Genomic DNA, 20,707 nt, shown 5'->3' on the forward strand with positions numbered 1-20,707 from the left:
GTGTTTTTTTGTATATTCGTGTACATACCGATCATCTCCATTAGTGTCTGCTCCAACCACTACAAATACAGTCAAGGCAAGTAAGCAAATCATCAGTAAACGTGACATGGTTAACGAATTGGTGATACAGAGCCAAGCGTTAGAAGTCCTTAGTTGAATCGCACTTATATAGGAAACCACTATACAGATAGACTACACTTTTTAATTATACAATTGTGTTCGCAAATGTTCTATGTCAGCATTATCCGTGTGTCAATAAAATCTTTATCACTGTTTATTTACTTTGGTTTATTTTCTCATTTGACAACCAACATAATATAACGGATACAATATCAATGGCGCTTACAGAGCAGCAATACTAATATTAGAAATATTAAAAAACATAAACACACCAATTTTAGTACTTTTTTTATTAGTTTTATAACTTACTTTAAAATATAAAAGAATAGATGAACTGTTTTACATATGCATAAGTTTCTAGACAAAGCTAAAAAACTATATATTGTATTAAGAACCGGTAGTTTTCTTTAAATTTGTACAACGAGTTTTGCCAAAATTGCACCAAAATATCTGTTAAATTAAAAAGATGATTCATTTTCATATTGGGATGTTTTCTCTGATAAGGTGGCAAATGATTAAATCTTGCATCTATACACAGTTGCATTTAAATAAGTAAGGGAATTCATCACCAATAATGTGTAACTTACAAAGATTACATTGACTTGATTTTCCATCTGTGAAAACATTTATGTTAATATCTACTGTACATGGAGGATTGTGGTTCTAAATTTACACAAGGAAATTCTATCAATTTTATCTAATAATAAAAGGTAAGATTAAAATTTCAATTCATTTTTCATAATCCTGTAGTTAATACTGCGACTATTATTGCAATCATTTATTGACCGGTTGTGGTGTTGATGTCGTTAATTCTTGCCTAAATCATTGTTTAAAAAAACGATTCCCCGATGTTTATATGTTTTTAGTTATCCAAAATTCTACAAAGGCACATGGATCAAGAGTATTTTTTATTTTACTAATCCATTTTGAGTTGAGGTTACTGTTTACATATTCATGAAGGCATTTACTTAGGTTATAAAAACGATAAGATAATTTGTTTTGGTTTCTTTGAATTGTTTGGATCCAATTATTGTTTATCAATCTCTTAGAGATAGTGTTATGAATACTGAATTTATCAACTTCACCATAAGTGGCACAGGTAAGGGTACGCTTATTAACATGCAAGATTGTACGCAGAAACAGTATATAGAAAATTTCGACATGATCAAGTCCTTCACAATCCCACACTTCGCAACCGTATAAGAATAGGGAACACCAGTATCACAGGCAATACCAGCTTGTGAGTACACGGTTGGCTGCTTTAGTTAATAAACGTTTTAGCATGGGAAATTTGTTTCTTGATTGCTTTGTAGAAGTTACCATTATAATTAAAAGTTATACCCATATACTGTACAAACGCGTACATTAGGGTGAATCTGAAAAACATAGAATTTAGATTTTTAATGGGCTATCCTCTCATTTGGTACATTATCGTTAAAAAACATCGCATGAAAAAAATTATACGTTTTGAAAAAAATTTAGACATCCCTACCGGACTTTGTGTGTGTGAAGTCAATGTGATTTTTGAGGTGAATCTTTTTCTCTTTGTTTTCACTTTCAAAAAGTCAGATAAATGCCAAAAGACTGTCACATATTTTTGACATGACAAATTCTTTTTTTATAATCATGGATATCTGTAAGAATAAATTTAAAGGTTCGTCAAAAAAACACACAAAACTGAAACATCCTAGTTGGGGGAGTGTAGCTTTTCAACACATCTGCTCTATTTCCTCTTACTTGTTTGAATTATTCATTACTAATAATATTCAGTTCATCACTAACAAAGGTTTGCACACCTGAAACCATTTCATAATGTTCCTCGTATGTCTTTAACCTATGGTGGCGGGATTGCTATGATTTATAAATCTTCTATGAAAATGCAACTTAAGAATAATAGTAATGATGATGGTAGTTTTAAGTGTACATCATTTGAATATGCTCATATTTGTAACCAATCGTGTACTGTAAATTTTCTTATTGTATATAGACCTCCACCTTCAACTAACAATGGTTTTAAGTACATTACCTTATCCATGAATTTGATGATTTTGTTAACGAGATGACTTCTCTTTCAGGACATGTGGCATTATTAGGAGATTTTAATGTACACTGTGATAAACCAGACAAGTATGATGTTGGTCAATTTATCACCATGACAGACTCTGCTGATTTTATTCAACATGTTCATGGACCCACTCACAAGTCTGGTCATACTATTGATTTAGTCTTCACTCAATCTAATGATCCAATTATTAAGAATTGCACTACTGATGGCACTTTATTGTCTGATCATTACTTGGATCCAACTATTGATGATTGTATTTCTACTCAATACTCCAAACTGTCTGATCATTGATCATCGTGAAATTAATCTGATAATTGATACACCTAAGCCACCTCCTGTTTATATAAAAATTTTCTACCAGAGACTACAAAAATATTGATAAAACTCTAATTGATGATGATTTATCTGAATTTCTTAGTTGTCCTGATTCAAAGAATCATGATGCAAAATATGATCTTCTGGAATTTTATAATAATGGAACAATGTCTCTTCTTGACAAGCACGCACCATCTGTCACCAAAACACGCCGTGTCAAGCACAGAATGCCATGTTATAATCAGGATATACACAATGCTCGTCAAGTAAAACGCCAAGCTGAAAGAAAATGGAGAAAATCTCAACTATCTGCTGATCGACAAGAATATACCAAGGCTAAAAACTATGTCAAACACTTTACTGATATTGCTAAGCAGACATACTTCAAGGACAAATTAAATATGTGTACAACCAAGGATTCTTTACGCACAATCAATAAACTTTTGAACATAACTTCACATGTACTACATCTTCACGATTCACCAAGTCTTCTTCCCGGTCTTCTTATTAATCAATTTTCAAATTTCTTCGTCTCCAAAATTGTAAAACTCCACTCAAATCTGGATAGCAATGCTACTACAAGTACTACAATTAATCATGTGACATTCGCTGATAATCATGCCGATCTTCACGCACATTCAACCCTCAGACCTGCCACCGAAGAGGAAGTTAGAATGTTTATTGGCAAATCTCCTAGCAAAACTAGCAGACTTGACCCAGTTCCAACGTGGTTTCTAAAAGAACTGTTGAGCAAGGGACATCTTCTTACTCTGATCACTAACATTATGAACTCATCACTTTCAACCGGTACTTTTCCTGATGCAGCAAGACATTCTATAAATGTTGATGTATATTATGATTCATCCAGTCGTAGAAACAGAGGTGAATTATAAATAAAATACTGGAATAACTTACGTTATTCTATAATCAAACCACTGTTGAAGAAGCCATCACTAAACAGGAAAGTCCTTAAGAGCTACCGACCTGTTGCCAACTTAACATTCATTGGCAAATTCATTGAAAAGATTGCATGTTCCCGACTAACCGATCATATGAACTTGTATAACCTTGCTGATCCCTTACAATCAGCATACAGATCACATTCTTGTACAGGATCTACTTTAATAAAAAAAAAGGTAAAAAATGACATTATGTTTGCGTTGGATTCGTCGAACCAAGTTGTATTGTTGGTGCTTCTCGATATTTCTGCCGCCTTTGACACCATCGATCATGGAATATTACTTTCACGCCTTTCAAATCGCCTCGGTGTCAAATGTGTTGCTCTCAAATGGGTTGAGTCCTACCTCACTGGATGGTCCATTCGCGTTGATGTAGCAGGTGAGCTTTCACAACCAGTAACTGCAACATTCGGACTACCACAAGGTTCAATTGTTGGGCCTATTGGCTACACAATATACACACTACCTGTCGGTGATATCGCCCGTAAACACAAAGTGTCCTACCATGTCTACGCAGATGACACCCAACTTTACGTCTCCTGTAATCCAAAGATGCCAGGTGAATTAGATAATGCTATTCCAAAACTTTAAAACTGTATAATATGAAATCAAAACTTGGATGATCCAAAACAAATTAAAACTCAACAATGATAAAACTGAATTTTTCATTGCATCGTCTCCTCATAACACACACTTTGTCAACAATGTATTGCTCAAAGTTGGAGATTCAACCATCTTGCCATCAGGGTCAGTTCGTAACCTTGGTTCAATTTTTGATACAAATATGTGACGTGTCATGTCAAAAGGAAACACTTTTGGGCAGGATCGTAAATGGAGAAATAGCCAAAAATCTGCCTGGGGGTGATTTTTTTTCAAAATTTGGGTTTATTGCGAATTTGTGATATCATTAATGTTAAAAATATTGTCTGATAGTTTCAGACCAGAATATAATTAGCATCTTGTATTTTTTGAGACATTTTTCAAGGTAATTTCTACTTCTCAACATTGTCAATAATATTTTTAGAGGCTGATATCTCAATTTCCAATTTTACAATACCATAACTTACGAACGCAATATATTCGCTTAGGAGTGTCCGATTTCATTGGGGAAAAAGCGTTGTGGAACAAAATATCTCTATTTTTAATATATGTCAAAACCTTAAAATTGATAACCTGCCCAAAAGTGTCTTCTTTTGACATGACACGTCACATTTTGTCTATGACAACGCACATCACTAATTTATGTAAAACAACAACATTTCATCTACGTAATTTAACTAGAGTACGGAAATATATTGATAAAGATACTTGTAATCATGCTGCTCGCTCACTTGTTTTGTCCTGTTTAGATTACTGTAATGGTATCTTGTCTGCAATTCCACAGAAACACGTTATTCGTCTTCAACGTCTTCAAAACTGGGCAGCTCGACTTGTTTTTAATGTACCTCGCAAGCACGATTCGCAACCATTGTTGTCTGCTCTTCATTGGCTTCCTGTCCAATAGCGTATTTACAAATTGCTCCTCAACGTCTACAAGACTCGAAACCACTAAGCACCAGATTATCTGAATATTTGTCTCTATATTTATCATCCAACCCGTAATCTCAGATCCGTCGATGATTTCCTTTGTTTGGATTACCCCAAGGCTCATCTTAGAGCAGGCGACAGGACATTTATTTTATGTGCTTCACGGGAATGGAATAAACTTCCCATCACAATAACAGAATCCTCTTCCATCGCGAGTTTAAAAAAAATTAATTAAGACATATCTTTTTCCATGATATGTTTTACTTGTATTATATATAAAAAAAAGGTTTGTACTCTATAGTATTATATATTTAAGGCTTTTGCTTTGTGTACCTTAAGATGTTTTTATTTTTACTTTGTAAGCGCTACGAGCTGGTCATAAGGAACAGCGCACCAAAAGTTTTCTGTTATGTTATATTATGTTATAGTATTAAATAAGTCTGCCACAGAGAAGTAAACACACAATCACAACATGATCATCATCACATCAGTCACCGACTCGTCGTGACTGGCGGTCGGGAAGTGACTACGGTACGAGCACGTGAAGGTACAATAGAGGCAAGACCTATTGCGCTAAGAAAGTTAAGGATAGTGACGAGGGCGGCGACAGCTAGACGTTTGAATGTGCATACCGCCGTGTCACTGCACATGAGCCTACCTGTTGTGTCGAAGCACCCAAGCTATCCCGAGCTTTCCAGCAGCATAAGGTCGAACCAAAGTTATACCGAATAGTAACATTATCCCATTATGGTTCGTTGTACTGGCTTGACCGGTTAACGGACTGGGGGAATAATTTACTATTCACAAGACTTGGCAGTTTGCTATAAGGGAACCGACGACTCGGACTAGTGCGAGCTAGTATAAAACCGATACGCGCCTTACATGGCTGCCACAGGGGCTACGTTGAAACACAAGTCTTCAAGAAGTCACTTCAGATTGACCAACCAGGGTGGGTCGGCTTATACAGCGACCAAAAGTTACCCAGTTCCTGTTCTTTTGAACAGATTTTTGCAACCAGAGGGACAAGCTTTTAACAATGACCCTGCTCCTACGAGAGCGAACCAAACGAACGAATGAAGTAAACACATTATGTAATTGTAGGATAGGCTTTTACGACGGGAATTCATAACAATTAGTGGGTTTTTTAGCGGGTTCGCCGTCGTTTATAACTGTCAAGCTTTCGTCAGGAGTAGCTCTGACTTCTTCAGGACAAACTACCTAAGAATGAGACATGTAGACCTTCACTGAAGACTGCCCCTTGTCAACAGAGAACAAACAGATCTCGCCTATCTGCTAATGTAAAGGTTTTGGTGGCTCTGAAAAGAGCCGTTCACTGAAGACTGCCCTTTGTCTACAGGGAACAAGCAGATCTCGCCTATCTGCTAATATAAAGGTTCTGGTGGCTCTGAAAAGAGCCGTTTACTGAAGACTGCCCTTTGTCTACAGAAACAAGCAGACCTTGCCTGTCTGCTGATTTTTAAGTTTTGGTGGCTCTGAAAAGAGTCGTTCACTGAAGACTGCCCCTTGTCTACAGACACAGGCAGACCTCGCCTATCTGCTAAATTTGTTTTTAAAGGTTTGGTGGCTCTGAAAAGAGCCGTTCACTGAAGACTGCCCCTTGTCAACAGAAAACAAGCAGACCTCGCCTATCTGCTAAATTAAAAGTTTGTTGGATCTGAGAAAGAGCTGTTCACTGAAGACTGCCCCTTGTCTACAGACACAGGCAGACCTCGCCTATCTGCTAAATTTGTTTTTAAAGGTTTGGTGGCTCTGAAAAGAGCCGTTCACTGAAGACTGCCCCTTGTCAACAGAAAACAAGCAGACCTCGCCTATATGCTAAATTAAAAGTTTGTTGGATCTGAGAAAGAGCTGTTCAATGACGACTGCCCCTTGTCAACAGAGAACATGTAGACTGCATATATTGTAGTAGAAGTATACGGCTTACCAGGAACCGATTGGCCACTCATGGACCAATTGATTGATTGTATGCACGATGAGCGTTTATATCACTTAATTGCGGACGTGGTACAGATTAGCGGCTCTGTGATTGGTTGTTTGAAAAGTAGAGAGCGCCACATACGACTGATGTCTTTGCCGTCATTTCTATTGATGGTAGAAGTTTCATTAACTCTGATTTCCAACGCTTCACGGGTCAACCTCATCCCCAAGTGAGAAACTTGTGCCAGTTTTGTTGTTTCGTCCCACAGAGGTTCATGGCCTTCTTTGCAAGCATGTTCAGCTAATGCCGAGCCTTCTTCTTTCTTTTGTCTTGTGGCTCTTCGGTGTTCAGATATTCTGACTTTTAGTGGTCGTTTGGTTTGGCCTATGTATTGCTCACCACAACTGCAAGGTATAGAGTACGCACATGGTGCACGATCCTTGGGCAGAGGATCTTTTGGGTGGCTTAGGATGTCTCTTGATTTGGCCGACCTAGAGTAGAATGTTTTGACCCCTGCACGGTTTAGAAACCGGCAGATTTTGTCTGATACGCCTTTTATGTAAAGCTTGAAGGTAACGCCTTTGTGTTCATCGTCCACCAATTCTTCTGATCGTTCTCCTGTCTGTTTCTTGATGGCCTTGTGTATTAGGTTTGAGGGATAGCCATTCTTGTTCAACGCTTTTTCAATGTGTTTGAGTTCGTCTTTTCGATGTTCTTCATCACACAGAGTCAGTGCTCTGTGAACCAGTGTATTGACAACACTGTTCTTGGCAGACAGATGGTGACTAGAGTTGAAATGAAGATATTGATCAGTATGAGTGGGTTTTCGGTATACAGCGAAACTCAAACTAGTGTCAGATCTCTGCACTTTGACATCAAGGAAAGGTATGCCACCCGCCTCCTCAATCTCCATGGTGAACTGGATACACTTGTGTTGATTGTTGAGATGATTTAGGAATTTGACCAGTTCGTCTTTGCCATGTCACCAGACGACGAAGGTGTCATCAACAAATCTGAACCAAGCAACGGGTTTCAAAGGATACGTATCTAGTGCTTTGGTTTCAAAGTGTTCCATGAAGATATTCGATGTTATTGGGGAGAGGGGTGAACCCATTGCCTGACCCTCTTTTTGTTCATAGAATTTCCCTTGCCATCTGAAGTACGTAGATGTGAGGCATAACTTCATAAGTTCTACGATCTCATCGCTTGTCAAGCGTGTTCTGTTTTTAAGTGTATCATCATCACGCAAGATTTTAATTTAGCAGATAGGCGAGGTCTGCTTGTTTTCTGTTGACATGGGGCAGTTTTCAGTGAACGGCTCTTTTCAGAGCCACCAAAACCTTTACATTAGCAGATAGGCGAGATCTGTTTGTTCTCTGTTGACAAGGGGCAGTCTTCAGTGAACGGCTCTTTTCAGAGTCATCAGTAGACAAGGGGCGGTCTACATGTCTCATTCTTAGGTACTTTGTCCTGAAGAAGTCAGAGCTACTCCTGACGAAAGCTTGACAGTTATAAACTTGTCTGACGGCGAACCCGCTAAAAACCCACTAACATTATGTAATATTGAATTTATCTGATTCTAACCATTTGAAGTGTTTTGATTCACGGGTTGTAAGTAACTATTTGAATATGCATTCAATTTAATATTTCAATGGACTATTTCAATATTATGTAATACAGATAGAAAATAAATTCAGAGTAAGGCCTAATTGTTCAGTGTGCCACATGCAGTTCAATTGCCAGGAAGCACAAAGCAGTCTGCAGACTCCATATGTTACGTATAATATTTTTATATACTTCATTAATAGATTCTTGTTCATTGATTGGTTAAAAGTGTGTCACGTGGTCAAAAATAAACACACTATTCTGGAACGAAGTGGAAAAAGTACTATTTACGTACGTAAATAGTACCTACAAGCCATAAATAGTACTTCTGGATATTTACTTTTTACGGATAGCGGCACACCCACGTCGCAGTCCATAAAGCATAAAAATAACATTGAACGTCGACATTGACTATGAGAATATTTTGTCACTGCCGTAAAACGACAACACGAACATGGCGACATTATCAAGCTTGAGTGGCTGTTACTGCCGAAGAAGATTCACGATTTCATCTGTTTAATTTGAACTTTCTTACTAGTTCTGGCGCAGGAATATTTACTGAATTCAGACCAACACAGTCAGATTAAGAGCGACACTGACATGGTAAGCTTAAAAAACAAATACTGACAGTGCGAGAAGAGTCTCGGACCGCCTAAGCTTAAGCCATGAATGCATGAAGGCAGCCGGCCTAGTACCGTGCGCGCGTATGGATGCCTATCCCGTAACATGATGGCCTTCGAGTTTACATGTTTAAATCTATGAATGAAGGCACAGTGGGAGGAAGATACAACTTGAACAAATAAACACTGACAATGAGTAAGCTTAAAAAACACTCACATTAGAGTGCGAGTCCATGGACTGCCTAAACCGGCCTACCGTGCATACATGCCCTACCTAGGCCTATCTTGAAGCATGGTGGAATTTTCATGTAATCTTTTTACCAACAAATGAACAAAAAAATCTATGAATGAAGGATATAAAACAAATATATAATGCCTTCGTTCGAGGTTCTGGTTAAAACTATGGTCCCTCGCTGAGATCAATAGTACTATTTTCCAGGAAAATAGTACTATTGATCTCACCTCGGGCCCATAGTTAACCAGAACCTCTCATGGCAGTATATATTTGTATAATGTACAACACTTTTCTTGACGTCATAAAGTATTACACGTCGAATAAAAAGTATGTTCAGGGAAAACATATATTTTTCTACAATCATTGGTTGCTTAAGGGGGTACTACACCCCTGTGGTAGATTTGTGACTATTTTTGCATTTTTCTCAAAAAATAATAACACACTGGTAACAAAATGTATGTATATTATTGGGGCAAGGAATCCAATTACTACACTGAAATGTCAGTGACTCAAGACCAGCGGTTTAGTATATATGATAGGAAATGAGGTACATCCTAGCGGTACCTCTTTTCTTATAATAAATAACGAACTGCTTGTCTTGGGTCACTGAAATTCCAGTATAGTAATTGGATTTCGTGCCCTATAATATACGTAACTTTTTGTTACCACTGTGTTATTAGTTTTTGAGAAAATGCAAACATATACTCAAATTTATCGAGGGTGTAGTACTTTAATTGATACGGAATAATGCTTTATATCTTCTTGTATTCAACTGTACTTGAATTATTATATAATCAATGGGCACCTTTTCAAAGTTAATAATATTATACTAATATTAAGGGATCTGGAATGAGCGTTTTGAGCGTTTCGACAGCATGTTTTGTGGGACATGAGAGCACATCAGACCTATCGAATTGCATTCTGAATACGAAGAATGTCTTTCTAATATCAAATAATTTTCATTTTTTGAAAATCACGATATAATATAAATTTTATGACAAATTATTTAAATTTGATATTTTTCACATTCTTGATATATCAGTCGTCGAAGTAAGATTTATAAATCTAATGCTATATTCTTAAAGTGTATGTAGCTGGGAGGAAAAGCCGACGATCAATTGAAAATTTTGAACTTTCATATTGAAGATATGGATTTTTTCCCAAAAAGACCTAATTTTGTTTGGTGTTTTGGGAAAAAAAATTCATATCTTCAATACGAAAGGTCAAAATTTTCAATTGATCATCGGCTTTTCATCCAACCTACATACACTTTAAGTATAAATCATCAGATTTCTAAAATTTACTTCGAGTACTGTTAAATATCAAAAATATAAATTTTTTATCATTTGCCATAAAATGTGTATTACATTGCGAAGTCCTGGTTATGATGGTATGAAATCTGATTTAGTAAAGCAAGTTGCAAATGAAATAGCTTATCCGCTCATGCTTATTTTCAACCAATCAATTTATTCAGGAGTTGTACCCGACGAATTAAAGATCGCAAAAGTTGTACCAATATATATATAAAAAAGATAATCCCGAAGTTTTTGGTAACTATAGACCTGTATCGGTTCTACCATGCCTGTCAAAAATTCTTGAGCGCATAATATACAATAGGTCATATGACTTCTTACAAAAATATAATATTCTGTATAAAAAAACAATATGGTCTCAGAACTAATCATTCAACATATATGGCGGTTTTTTAGATTTTCTGAATGATGTTACTAAGGCCAGTGATGAAGGCATGAAGACCTTAGGTATATTCATGGATTTATCAAAAGCCTTTGACACTATTGATCATAATATTTTATTGCATAAATTGTATCACTATGGTTTTAGGGGAGTATCTCATGACTGGTTTCGAAATTATCTTTCTAATAGAAAACAATATGTTTTATATAACTCCTGCAAATCTCCTCATGAAATCGTTTCTTGTGGTGTTCCGCAAGGATCAATACTAGGTCCTCTTTTATTCATTCTGTATATAAATGACATCAGCAACACATCACAGATCTTAAATACAATTTTGTTTGCTGATGATACCACAGTTTTTTATTCTCACAAAGATGTGTCTGTATTATGTAAACGTGTAAACACAGAAATTCAAGAGGTTTCAAATTGGTTCAAAGCAAATAGATTGTCATTAAATGCAAAGAAAACAAATTTAATGTATCTTGGTACACGTGCACAGACTACGACTGTAATAAATAACAAAGAATTTGATATCATCCTGGATGGGTGTAAATTAAGTCGAGTTAGTGAAGCAAAATTTCTGGGAATTACTATAGATGAGCATTTGACTTGGAAAAAACATGTTCAAAATATTTGTAAAATATGTACCAGAAATATTGGTGTACTAAACACTGTTAAATTATTCCTGCCAAGAGACGCCATGTATAAATTATATTGTACTCTAATACTACCTTATCTTAATTATGGTTTATTATCGTGGGGAAATGCAAATAGAGAGCACATGAATAAAATGTACCGCCTCCAAAAACGTGCCATAAGAGTAATCTCCAATAGTGATTATCTTAGTCACACTGAACCAATTTTCAAAATGTTTAAGGTATAAAATATCTTTAATATGTTCACTAAAGAAGTTGCTATATTTATGTTTAAGTATAATAACAAAATGTTACCTAGATCTTTTGAAAATTTCGTCCAGACTCATAAAGAAAATCATAACTATAATACACGGAATAGGAATGATTAAAAAATACCTATCCACAAAATCAACAGTATCTTAACGGTTGGAACAAAAGTTTGGAATACATTGCCAAAAAATGTTAAAATGTCAGCAACCTTAGGTCATTTTAAGTCAAACTTGAAATCTGTTTTTCATATTTACAAGTAGAATTATGTTTATACATTGATATGGTAACATTTGGTTAATACTACTGAATTTGATATGAATAATATTTATTATATTTAATTTTATGTGTATACCTTTTTATTACATGCCTATGACATTGTGGTAGAGTGTGCGGGTGTGAGTGTGAGGTGAGAAATCAAGTGTATTTTTTTCCCTTCAGGTTTTGGTATATTGTATGTTTTTCATTTTGTGTATCTGTGTATATATATTTAGGTCCTTCTAAGTGTTTCAGGGGGCACAACATTTTACAGGCTTCTGCTTCTAGTTGTGTCTCCTCCATCTTGTTTTGTCATGTTTTGTTATTTGTATGTTTTTTGATGGAAATAAATTTGATTGATTGATTGATTGATACAAAAGACTCTACTTGAATCGGTTGTGTTATGATTACCACTGTCACAGTTCCTCTTTTGTCTCTTCGCTGCTTGTTTTAAGTTTTCTCTAGCTCTGTCGTGTACAGCTCTTAAATTGTTTCGCATTTCTTGGGCATAGTCCGTCTTCAACACTATATCTGTTTCTGCCTCGACCGGAGTTGATGATAAATCAATCGAGAGTTCCATCTCCATACCATACAACATAGCATGTGGTGTTTCAGAGGTTGATTCTGTATGCCATGAGAGCGAAAGGTAAAACTTCTTCCCAATCCTGTCGGTGCTTATGTGGATCCAACAGGACTGCAATCGTATTCAGCATAGTTCTGTTGCATCGTTCTATGAAGCCATCTGACTTGGGGTTCAGTGGAGTGGTCCGTGTTTTATCTATCCCAAGCAATGAACATACCTCTGCCATAACTTTGCTTTCAAAGTTTCTTCCTTGGTCACTGTGAAGAATTCTCGGACATCCGTGCCAACATTTCCACTCATGTGTTAACTTATTGGCACAGGTGACTGCTTCCTGATCCGGTATAGGATATGCGTCCACCCACTTGGAAAAGTAGTCTCCGACAACAAGAATGTAACGATTACCTGTCGTTATGGGAAGGGGATCAAGGATATCCATGGCTATTCTCTGTCCCGGATGTCCTGCTTTGTCTTGTTGTAGCTTGGCTTTTCTTCTTGTAGAAGGTGATTCCCGCTTGGCACAAATATCACATTTTCGGAGCCAAGAACGAATGTCACTGCTAATTCCCAACCAGTAGAATCTTTCGTTCAGCTTTTTCTGGTTTTATTTACTCCTAAATGCGCTGCTGTTTTGGAGTTGTGTAATTCTTCAAGCACAGTCTCTTTGTACTTCTCTGACATAATTAACTGCCACTTTATGACTTTACCATCATTAGACTCCCATCGTCGATACAATTGACCTTCTTTCATCTCTATTCGGTCCCATTCTAGATAATAGACCTTAGCAGCTTTTGACAATGGTGATGCTACTGCATACTCCGGTTTCTTGTTTAATTCTTTGGCCGTCCAATGCCATGACAAATCGGAATCATTGATCTGCGCATTTTTCATTTCTTCATTCGTCCATTTTGGTGCAGGACATTATGGCTCTTACTTTTCTTGTCTGGTTTACTTGGCTGACTGTTAATTCTACTCTTCCGGAGCTGTATTTACAAACGGATGCTGTTCCATGCTTCTGCGTATTTGGAACTGCCGAGCTTTCTACTTGATCTGAGTCATTGCAGCTGGCTGAAACAGATCGCTCGGTGGCACTTAGTTGATCCGTTTGTTCACTTATATTCATCGGAGCAGCTTTACTGGATATCTGTTCCTTTAGTACAATCCTTGGTCTTGCTCCGAAATGGCTCCCAGTGCTTGTCTTAGTCGAGTCGTGATCACCGTATTGCTGCAGGTGATGGTTGTCCTCTTGTCGTCTTTCTCCGGAGTTCGGAGCACTATTTTGCTCCGGGGGAAATTGGCAAGATTTATGCGACATTGTAATGTCTCTCTTTGGCTCCGGCTCCTCTTCTATTGGAGGAGTAGTTTCGCTCTCGGAGTCGCTCCTATTACATTGAGAGCAAGGTGTCCTGGATAGAGAATCGGCGTTTTGGTGGCTCTTCCCGACACGATGTATGATTTCATAGTCATATTCTCCAAGTATCTGTAGCCACCTAGCCACTTGACCCTCCGGATTTCGAAAGTTGATAAGCCAACGGAGTTATCCGTGGTCAGTGCGGATCGTAAAGTGTCTGCCATACAAGTACGGTCTGAAGTACCGAACAAAGAAGACTTCCGCCAGTAGCTCTCTTCGTGTGACGCAGTAATTCCTTTGAGCTCTCGTGAGCGTTCTGCTGGCATAAGCAATAACTTTTTCCTGCCCGTCCTGTTATTGGGAGAGCACAGCTCCTATCCCGTATGCACTGGCGTCTGTGTCAAGAGTGAATTGGCCGGAGTATGTAGGATATGCTAAACCAGGGCTTGTTGTTAAACACTGCTTCAATGCAAGGAAAGCCTCTTCGCAACTATTTGTCCAATTGAATGCGATGTTCTTCTGTGTCAAGCGGTTTAGTGGTCTGGCAATATCACAGAAGCTCTTCACATACCTTCTGTAATAAGATGCTAAGCCGAGGAAGGCACGCACATCTTTGAGGCATTTTGGAGTTTCCCATTCCTGGATAACTCGGATCTTCTCCGGATCTGTAGCAATACCATCTCTTGACACGACGTGTCCAAGATACAGCACGCTCTTCTGGAATAACACACATTTCTTAGGCTTTAGTTTCAGATTGGCTTGCCTGAGTTTTTGGAACACTCTCCTCAATCTGTTTAACTCTTCTTCTATTGTCTTGCCGAACACTATCACATCGTCTAAGTAGATCAGAAGACTTTCCCATTGAAGTCCTGCCATTATATTTTCCATGAGCCTTTCAAAAGTCGATGGAGCATTACATAACCCGAAGGGCATAACTGTCCATTGGTATAGTCCTCCCCGCACTACAAAGGCTGATTTTTCCTTAGCCTCTTGATCTAACTCCACTTGCCAATATCCAGAGGCAAGGTCTAGTGTTGAAAACCACTGTGCTCCGGATAATGATTCCAATGTTTCTTCAATCCGGGGAATCGGATAAGAGTCATTAACAATTCGCAATCATTTGTTTCTCAGCTAGTTTTGTCCGTAAGCGTTTGATTTCATCAACGAATATCTGCCTCTCGTCTTCACCATTTACGCTCAGTAAGTCGATCTCCTCTTGTAAATCCAAACTCCTTTTCGATGCTTCCTTTGCTTCCAACTCCAACTGCTTATCACGCTCCCGGGGTCGTTCGATTTCCTCCTCTTGCACCTGGCTGTGGAAATCCTCCATCCAATCTTGATCATCGTCGAAGTTGGACGCCATTCTCTATGCTTGTCCTACAATCCCTGAGATGTTGATACTAGGCCAGTGTCACAAAAATCCCACCGCTGCCACCAAATGTAGCGGAACCGGCCTTCGGTATATATGGTAGCGATTGGCGAAGTAAGGCTTAGGATGTTTGTGGGTGTACGGACCATATCGTACCTGACATTGGTAAATGAAACACTCCCAGACACACACAGATATGAGATCAATTGGCTCAACACCTTTATTGGGCTTCGGGCTGATCCAAGATCGGAGTGGAATCAGGAGCGGAGAGCGGCGGCTTGGATGCTTAGAAGAGAGGGAGAGCTAATTGACCAGTCATCGACCAACCACACTCACGGCTACAGACAGACTGGTCCAGAGTGCTATTGCACTTATATAGCCAATGAAACCACGTGACTGAAGGAGGCCCTCTATCGTCGACATCCATTTCCGCCACATTATTAACAAAGTAAAAAGTTCAATAAAATTATGTAATTATGTTATAATACTTGTCTTTCCTGCATTTGTATTAAAATATTATCAAAGGTCGATGAAATGATACATATGTAGCACTTATTCCCTTTTGTCCAAGTTTGTTCCGATGTTGCTAATCAGTAAAAACCATGGCAAAAAGGCATAACTGACATTTTGAGCGCAAAAATGTGATTCTTAAAAAGTTAACATTGAAAATAATCAACTGAAACTCTGTTGGTGGCTCTAAGATATGCACATTTTACCTTATAACTCAAAAACATCAAAATGTTAGTTATGCCCTTTTGCCATAGGGGGCAGCATAGACACCAGCTAATGTCAATGCATATGTGTCAATCGCTGCACCATGTAATCTGTAGAAAAAGAAGCATTTTGAAGTTATTTGGGTATGTGTCGGAAATACCCCCTTAATGACCTTTGAAACCAAATCTGTGTTTACCCCATAGACCCCAACTATAGCCGATGCCGATGACCATGCTCTAGTGGAGCTTTTGCACAAGTTTGGTTATAATCGGTCAAATAATTAGGGAGCTAGAGCCAATTATGTCAAATGTTGACAGAAAGAAGAAGAAGAAGAAGAAGAAGAAGAAGAAGAAGAAGAAGAAGAAGAAGAAGAAGAAGAAGAAGAAGAAGAAGAAGAAGAAGAAGAAGAAGAAGAAGAAGAAGAAGAAGAAGAAGAAGAAGAAGAAGAAGAAGAAGAAGAAGAAGAAGAAGAAGAAGAAGAAGAAGAAGAAGAAGAAGAAGAAGAAGAAGAAGAAGAAGAAGAAGAAGAAGAAGAAGAAGAAGAAGAAGAAGAAGAAACCGCTGAAAAACAGGAGTCCAACCGCCGCTCGGCTGGACTAAGAACCTGTAAGAAAAAAGACACAGCCGTGTGGAGAAGGACCTGTAAGAAAAAAGACACAGCCGTGACGTTAGTAAGAAAGAAGGAAGAAGAAAGAAAGAACATGTAAGAAAAAAGACTCAGCTGTGACGTGTAATACCTATGGGTCGAATCTACATTAATCTGTGTCCTGTGCCAGGATACATTTAGGACTCCTTCGCATTCTAAAACAATACTTCACCAAATGTCCTTGCTTTCATTTTCTCATTTAATTTATATTAATTTCAATTAATTTCTTTATCCACTGGCTCTGTGGTAAACCCGGTATTGCCAAATATATATATATATATATGTGCATATATATATATATAGCCTGTCTCAAAAAAAATTGTGTAAGTGAAAAGCGCCCTCTTTGCCAATTAGGAAATACCGTTGTGACATAATGCTTACATCAACGTCACGGGCGCAGTCTGAGCTCTCAAATGCCGTTTGTTCTGTTCAATTTGCTTGTTCCGATTTCGAGATATGTTTATTTAACAACGAAAGGGTAGAATCACAATTGTGCCACTTTTACTAGGGAAGAGAGCTGCAAATGTAAATCAATGATAGCTGATGCTGATGCGTCTAATGCACTCCCCCTTTCAGGGCGAATGCATTAGACGCATCAACATCAGCACGCGTGCATTATTTTGTCTAATATCTCTCTCAACAAGTAATACGCGTTCATTAACCTATATTATGTATAAGTGCGCAATATTTGTTTGTCTTTTAACATGTCTTATACACGGTTGTTTGATGGCATGTAAAACTGTGTCATTTTTAAGAAAAGTTAAACAATGATGGCGCTATTTATCTAAAATCTTGTTGTTTTTTTTACAAGAGGTAGACACTTGTAAAATGGTATAAGAACATAAGCAAACAGACTAACAAATGACAAGGGAATTTTCAAAAAACTTCTTATCATGAAATGTAAGGAATAAGTCCTATTAATGGCTAATTTGAATTTTAAATATATGTAAATAGCGCCCTCATTTTGCACAAAAATATCCAGTTTATAGAATTAAAATTCCCACAAAAAAGCAGAAAAAGATGTATAATTTGATATAGAAACAAAAACTTATGTTAAAAAATGGTACAAAATATATGTGTAGGTACAGTTTATTACTGGGTTTGCGGTTGGTATCATTCAGGTCAAGAATTTAATATCATAATAATGTTTTGTTAGAAAAAATAATAAATGGTCACATCAAACAACCGTGTATAAAGTGACTAAGAGAACAGTATTTACCATGATAAAATCATTGACATGCACGGGCAGAACAGCAAAATGTGAAATCCATTTTTAAAGCAGAATGTGAAATATTTATTTATCTTTTAATCTCGTTTAAGTGGAAAAAGAGAATCATCATTCCTGCATCATGATAATAGGTCTGTCACACTACGACGGACTGGATCAACGTACATCACCGAATACAAAAATATTTTATTCGGTGGGAAAATCACCAGTCCGGCAGAAGATTCGGTGGGATTTTTGAGTCCGATTCCCGTTCGTCTCTCTGTGCGTTGTGGCCGCTAATAATCCTGCAGGCGTCTTATGTCCGATCGTTCTACGTCCGACAAATGACCGGATTTGGGGGTCCGATTCCCGTTCGTTTCTCTATGCGTTGTGGCCGCTAATAATCCTGCAGGCGTCTTATATTCGATCGTTCAACGTCCGACAAATGACCGGATTTGGGGGTCAACGTCCGACAAATGTCCGGATTTGGGGGTCCGATTCCCGTTTGTCTCTCTATGCGTTGTGGCGCTAATAATCCTGCAGGCGTTTTATATTCAATCGTTCAACGTCCGACAAATGACCGGCGAATCCGTGGCATGTGGCACCAACAGGGACGTCCACCCTATCAAAAAGTGGGGAGGAGAGGGTGTTTGAGAGGGTTTTGACCCCTTAGAGGCAGTGACGTAGCAAGCACTTTTTCAGAGGGTGAACAAAGTGGGGAAAGACAACTTTTAAGGGGGAAACTTTGACGAAAATGGTCAAATATTGGCTAATAAGTACAAAAGGGCTACAAATCTGATATAACAGGGTAACCAGCGTCCGGGGGCAATAGAGGTGAGAAACCGTTGGACAATGAAGGCCCAATTGAAGCCATTTGTCATTTTTTGGATCAAGTTTAGCACTATTATTGGGTACTATTTTAGTTTGAAACAGCCGCAAATTGCAAATTGGTGAAACGAAAGCCTAATTGAAGCCATTGAAAAGTTTTCACCATTATTGTATAATATAAACAATTGTTTTAAAAATAACACGTGGATGTCCATAGCAGAAGCAAAAAGGAAGACTTGTCCATTTTTCAAAATGAAGGTCCAATTGAAGCCATTTGCATGGGGACTGTAGGGCCTATTTACATTATTAGGCCTAGCCTATTGTGTAAAAATTTAGTTTTAAAAATGGAAAATTTGGAAAATTGTTTTTGGTCCATCATTTTTACACTATTATTGCCTTAAGGATACGATGCGTGATTTACCGACAAGTGACTCATTTCGGAATGCGATCATGAATTTTGAAGAAAAAACAAGTTTCCACAGGCTTCGTCGGGACTCGAACCAGCGATTCTAAACTTCCTTCGATTACGCGTCTAGAGCTTTACCGCTCGGCCATCTTTAGCCTTTTGTTTACTAAAAAAAGACGCGTTTTGTAAAGATAGATTAGCCGTTTTATGCATAAATAGCACGAACGTTTGGGAAAGATTTCAAACAAATAATAAAGACACTGATGTGATGATGAAATTGCGTATAAGTCGGGAATTATCTGCGTCGCAATGTTTTGTTTTGGTTTTAGGAATGTGACCTTACAATTTACGACTTCATAACATTATCATTCGAAATCAACAAAAGATATTTCAACACTTTAAGTCCTCATTCTTTCTCTAGAATGTTTTGTACATGTATGTGAAATAGCTTCAACAATGGTTCGCTGCATAATGGTAAAAATAGCCTTGATCTAAAAAAGGGCGAGAGGTACCATATTTACGGATTCAGGCTAAATTTAAAATTGATATAAAACGTTTGTTTTTTGATCGATTACAAAAATTAATTTTTGTCGTATAAAGAAATTGTATCTGGTGTTTTTATTCCTAGGGCTCTTTGACTTCTTCAAATAATTTTTTTAATGATAGAGTGAATCCCCTGGCCCTCTATAATTACGCACAAAAGATCGACCCCCCTTAAACAAAAAACAAAGAAGGCCCGAACTGAATTTGCAAAATTTAAAATGTTACACTGATCCACTGACACTCAGATATAAGACTTCAGACTCGTAATTTCAGGTAAAGCATGCATGGATTGATATGTTAAAGTCAGTAATAGACCTGAGTCCGTCTTAAATACTGACTTTGGTGATAAAATGTCACGGGCCCTACATATCGACGGGCCGGCAGTAATTTTCACAGGCTTTTGGGACAAGGAACCACATTTAAGCATTGCCTATAATAATCACAGGCCTATACTTAGGCTTACTAAAACCTTTTCCATGTTTTCTCTTCTTTTTTCTTTCTTGTCAATCACTAAAACTGGTAAGAATTTGATATTGCGTCCTCTACCCTTCAGAAAGTGTCCCTCCCTCAATACTACTTACATGCATAGGCCCACTAGATTACGTGCAATTAAACTTTTTCTCTTCTCTTCTCTCTTCAATTTTTCTCACTTTCTTTTCTTTTTTCTCTCCTTTCCCCCTTTTTTCTACTTCTCAGTCACTAAAGTACTGGGGGAAATATGATATTGCGTCACACACCCTTCAGAAAGTCCCCCCCATGATCGATGCACATGTTCGCCATAGGCCTACATCCGGCACAAGCGCCTGCGAAACCTTGCAAACAC

Source organism: Amphiura filiformis, unplaced genomic scaffold, assembly GCF_039555335.1.
Source record: "Amphiura filiformis unplaced genomic scaffold, Afil_fr2py scaffold_43, whole genome shotgun sequence".
NCBI lineage: Eukaryota > Metazoa > Echinodermata > Ophiuroidea > Amphilepidida > Amphiuridae > Amphiura > Amphiura filiformis.